The sequence below is a fragment of the Octodon degus genome, unplaced genomic scaffold (assembly GCF_000260255.1).
Source record: "Octodon degus isolate 3935 unplaced genomic scaffold, OctDeg1.0 scaffold00034, whole genome shotgun sequence".
Taxonomy (NCBI): domain Eukaryota; kingdom Metazoa; phylum Chordata; class Mammalia; order Rodentia; family Octodontidae; genus Octodon; species Octodon degus.
In genome coordinates this window covers 14397379-14403259 of record NW_004524610.1, presented here as the reverse complement: position 1 = coordinate 14403259, position 5881 = coordinate 14397379, and positions in this window count along the sequence as shown.

Genomic DNA, 5881 nt, shown 5'->3' with positions numbered 1-5881 from the left:
TTAACATCATCAATTAATGATCTCTATCCTAGAGGGAGGCAGGGGAAGATGAAAGCCATGACTTTGGTCCTAACTTTCACCAACTCTTGTATTTTTACTGAAATGTTTTTTCTGCACCTTTTCTTTCTTTGCTATGGGAAATGTCCTCAATGGTTTGGGAAGCAGGCAGCTACGGATGTCCCAGAAGCTAAGCAGTTCCCGGGTCTTTGAGAACACAACTGAAGTGTGTGACCCTTCTTCCTCCACTGCCAGCCTTCCAGCCTTTGGCTATGCCCCAGATCCCATCCATTGTGGTTGCCTCAGCCTGTGTGACCACCCCCATGACATGGAGAAGGCGCTTCATCCTGTGACATTGGACAGACCATGGCAACACAAGTCAGTGTCTCACACAGGAAGGAGATCACGAGTGATCTTCTCAGACTCCTAAAACCTAATCAGAGGGCCTTTCCTCCCAGGGCCAGAACAGACTTTGGGCAGCTTTTCCAGGAAAAGTTCACCTTCAACTACAGAAGGCCTGTGTCTCCTGGGAGTGAATCTGGACTTCCCCTCCCTGTGATCCTGTGGGACCATAACAAGGGATGTCTGTCTCCTCCCCCATCATAGCACTCCCTGAAAGGAGGCACTCAACCTTCCACAACCAGTTGGCTCCAGTGAAGGGGATTTAATTGTTTGGATCTTCCAGAAAGAGCCATGCTGCAACAAACAATCCTAGGTAAGCATTTATTTTTGTTGTTGCAGCTATTTCTTTGTTTGTTTTTGGTGGAACTGGGGATTGAACTCAGGCCCTTGCACTTGCCAGGAAAGCGCTTATTCTACTGAGCCATCTGCCCAGCCCCTGCAGCTATTTCTTAAGACAAATTTCTGCCAGCAGATTTATTGGCTTATAGGTAGCACTGATTTTAAATTTTGATACTGATAAAAGGAAACTTTATGTGAGAATTCACCTTGCAGTATTCATCTCTGTTTCTTTTCTCTTATTGCTGGGTAAATACTCAACACCCAAAATTAAGGAAGGAAAGGTATATTTTGCTCACAGTTAGTGGAGGTTTCAGTCCATCCTTGACTGACTCCACGTGTTACAGTTTGTCTCTAGGTGTTCCTCTAAAGCCTCTTGCAGTCCTGGGGCAGACTTTTAGAGTTTGTGATTAACTCATGATTCACTGGGATTATGGGTGATCCAAGTCTGGGATTATGAGTTTGAGTACTGCTGGAATTATGAGTGTGAGTGCTACACCCAGCCTGAAGCAGAGAGCCCGAATGTAGCATGAGAGAGACAGAGCAACAGACTTTCTTTCTGCAGTCATTGTTGCTGCTATTCCTTGTGTTCTTGCTCTTTGCCACTGTCATGAAAGGTTGCTCTCTGCCTTGGAGCCAGCCAAGAATGGATTGAAACTCTAGTAATTGTGAGCTAAGTAAACCTTTCCTTCTTTCATTTTGGGTGTCAGGCATTTGTCCCAGCAATGAGAGAAGAGTAACTGGGACACCAAGGCAGAGTGGCACATGGAAGAGGACAGCCATTCATGGCAGTGGAAAATAGCAAAGAGCAAAGGGTGGAGCAGCTGCTGTGGCTTAATTCTTATGCAGATTATCCACCCCAGGGCAGGTGTAGCACTCACACCCACAATCCCAGCATTGGATCATGAACTAACCACAAACTCTAAAAGCTGCCTGAGTGACTGTGTGAGGCTTTGGGGGACACTTAGATACAAACTATAACAGTATTCTTGATTCATTTTTCTTTCTTACTGTGGAACTCATTTTCACCTTCCTATCTACATCATTCCTACCCCAGTCTAAGAGACCACCAATTCTTTTACTTTGTCTTTTTGAGACAGGGTCTCCTTATGTGCTTAACCAATTCTTGTTTTTAATTTTTGAAAGCTCCAGAAGCTGCATTTGCTGGTACCTCCTTGTGCGCAGCCCCTGTGGTAGCCAGTCTGGTTCCAGTACAAGGCTAAGCTGCACACTGCTCTCCAGGTAGACAGCCTAAAGCACATGAGCTGCTACGTGCATTTTATAAGTTCACAGTAGACCCAGTTACTTAGAAGCCATAACACTTTTTATTTACAGGCTTATTTGAGACACAAAGCAGAAGGATTTGTTTTGGGGGCAAGGGCCATTGCTTTTGCAACTCCAAGAGTTTAACTTTGAATATAGAACCAAGTCCTGAAAAAAACCAAGGCATAGATTTTATAGATGAACCCTAGGAAAGGAAAGGATGACAAAATGATTTCTGCCATGTGGCACCTCCCTTGCCTTCTGTTCACCACGTTGCCCGATGGGTACAAGCCTATATAAGGAGAATCTAACCAGCAGGCAGGTGAGGCAGAGATTGGTGATTTAAGAGACACTTTCAGACAATGTCGCTGGACAGTGAAAGTAAGTTCCTTCCCAGAACAGGATTGCCTACCTGGGGAGAAGTACTGCTTGACTTCTTCATGCTGACAGAGACGTTACTGGTTCCTAGCTCTGTGCTTGGGCTTCCAGAGACACCCTTTGATAGGATCTTCTAGAAATTTCCGTAGATCTTTTCCTGATGAATTTCTAAGATGACTACACATGTACAATTATAGAAGAGTAAGAATGTTGAGCCTGGTTAAGCCAGCCTGCAAATGCCCGCAGAAACAGGGAATGGCTTCAATAGAACTTCCTATCATCTGATCCACTTATAGGAAAGGGCACTGCAGGCTTTTAAAAGAAAAAAAACAAGCTTTTCGTAGTTCTCCAAGGCACATTCTAGTGAAGACTTTATAGCTAAATAAAATTATTAAGCAAATTTATCAAATTGTCTTTGTACTAGAAAGCACGTGGCTCGCTCTTTACACTATGAACAAAAGACTTATTTGAAATCCCCTTGAAGTAGAACTTGAAATCCTTTATGATAAAGAGTGTGTGAAAAGCAGATTTTCTTTTCTTTCTTTCTTTTTTTTTTTTATTCTTTTTTATGTGTGTGGGGACAAATTTGTAAGAAAAATGAAAGCTTAGAAAACTAGCTCTTTCTTTTCAAACAATAACTTCTCACCTTTTCTGACCTTTTTCTTTTTTCCAGTATAAAACTTTAGCGTGGTTCAAAAGGATACAGACATGTCAAGTGCCCTTTGAAAAATCCTTTTGATAGAAAGAGAAATAATAAGCTAGAGAGAACACAGAACATCACAATGCTCTTCAGCCTTAATAATTACTGGGATGGAGAGAAAACCTTGGAGTTTTGTTAACACTTCCTAAAGAAATCTCCAGCCCTCACCACAAGGCCTGTTAAAAGCAGCAATGAGTACTGCAGAAAAGAAGGGGCACAGGAATCTCACAAGCTATTTCTGTTCCCTGAAATGCTGTTAGTTAAACAGAGCCGATGGGATTCTGAGAATGTGTGGGGCGAGCTCCCTCCCGCCAGTTCCCGCCCACTTGCCCAGCGATGCCCTCTGCTGACTGGGAGCCTTCTCATCCGGAGGTTCTGCTGCGGGGTGGTGCCCCCCAGATCCTACTGACACAGAGCCTCAGAGAGAGACAAAAGACGGACCCGAAGGCTGGGGTCCAGAGTCCCGCAGCGGGGCCATGCTGTGGAAGAGCAACACTCTGCTGAACCGGCTTCCTGCGCGGTTCCCCTCTCCAGCACACGCCCTCAGCACGACTCTTCACAAGAATCCCTTCCTCACGTCTGGTTCTAACCCAATTTAGACCCCAAGGAGACTTTCCAGCTCCCTCAAAGGCATAGAGGACATCCAGGAAGCACCAAGCTCAGCGTCTCCCTCCCACCCCCACTCCTGCATGGCCTCCCTTTTCCCCTGGAATCTTGCTTTGGCAGACCTGTTTGGTCAGGATTTTCCAAAAGAGTCTGTGCTTAGGAACCTTTGGGAAAAATCGTCTTCCTTATCCGCGTGCCGGCAGTCAGTTAAGGACAACACTTTAGAGCGATAGAAGCATACTCGTGCCTTGAGCGGCACAGATCAATAGCTCAACAGCGCAAGTGGCTTGTACGTCCATCAATAGATGAATGGATAAAGAAAATGTGCAATTTATATACAATGGAGCATTACTCGCCATAAACAGAGATAAACTTGAGGCACTTTTAGGAAAATGGATGCACCCAGAGACCATAGGCTTAAGTGAAATAAATCAGACACACAAGCTTAGGTGCCATATTTCTCTTGTATGAAAAACTCGAATTATAAAGAGCAAAAGATATGGTAGGTAATAGGAAGTAGGGAGATAGCTTTTTCCCAAATGGGAAGGGGATCGAGAGATGGGGGAGGGAAGAAGGGAAGGAAAGAGGATGAAGAAGGAATTAAGATGAGTTATGTACATAGCAACTGCGAGCAAGGAGTGAAAACATTATGTACTGCAAACGTGCTACTGAAAACAGGTTTTGATTGGACAGAAGGAATGAATTCCAAAGATCTATTTTACAGTGGTGGTAATGGTTATTCAAATGTGTATTTGAAAACTGCTAAAAAAAAAAATAGCCACAAACAATTGTGTCCCCTCCCCCCCAAAAAAGAAATTATCAAGACTCTTGTTTACCATATCAAATGTACACTTTTCTAAACACACCTACTTTTGAATCCTACAAAAGCCCTATTTTATGGCTCATCCTGCAGAACTGGAGCCCACTGAGACACCTCCTCTGGCTGGCCACTTCCTGAGTGACCAGTGGGGTGGTGAGGTGCGGCAGCCAACTGACATTGCAGCCCGAGGTCTACCTTGGAGACAGCCTCTGCACCATCCCTGAATTTTACTGCTTTTGCCATGGACAGAGGCCAGCTGCGCCTGGCACCTTTTTCAAGGGACTCTTCGTCATTAGCAACTCAGTGTTTGGAATGCAAGCTTCAGATCTCCTGTCACATCTGTGTACATAGACAATGTTTCCCAGACCCGAGGTGACTAAAGCGGGACACAGCTTGTCTTAATCCAGGGCAGCTCTGTGGGGCTGGCAAGGGGACCCACCATGCAGATTCACATCATCCTCTGCTCCAGTGGGTGACTTCAACTCTTCACTTCTGTCCATTTTTTGAAAAAAAAAGTAATTCATATTTTTAAACCTTTAGTAAACCTCGATACTTTTTCCTTCTGCTTTAGATGCCAGCAATCAGCATTTAATAACAATTTGGCCTTTTGACCAATGAAGTCAAAGGGAAAGGTGATTTTTCTTTAAAAAACAAGTGTTTACCCTGAAAATAACTTCGTCTTTCAATTCTAAGCATGAGAAAATGCTGTGAGTTTCTTCACAAGTAAGTTGTACTGTCTGCATGTTTATAAATAAATTAGAGCTGTGGGGTGTGTGTATGGATTTAGAAATAAACCCTGACGCTTCTTGCTCCCTTTCCGGCTTAGCTATAGCAGAAAGCCACCAGGGCTAGGAAGAGAAGCAGCCTCTTTACAGCAGTTAGTGGGCGGCCTTTTATCCAAGGCTCCCTGTAGTTGTAAAGGAGCCAGTAGACAGCTTGCCTTCTCACTGCCCAAGGTACTCCAGGAGCACTAGGTCCCCAAAGGGCCAAGGTGCAGCAGCCCACAGCCCGTGGCAGAAACCACAGCGACCTCCTCAGCTCTCACCAGGAGAGGGGCCAATGCTATCTTTGTGTGCAACACTACAGCTCGGGGTCGGTGGGCTGCAAGTCTGCAGGTGTGACCAGTCCTGCTCTTCCCTTCCACGAGTGTCACAAAGAACACTGTCTCCTGGCTCCCTGACTGCCACTGGCCTACCTCCTTTCTCCCTATGCAGTGAGTGAGGAGAAGAGCAGTGTGGGTGGAATCTTCCTACAAATAGATTAAAAATACAACTTGCAAGTGAAAGAGAGTCTGCCTTGGTCCATTTTGTTTTGCTACCACATAACACCTGTGGCTGGATACTGTATAAAGATAAGAGGTCTAGGCTACAATTCTGGTG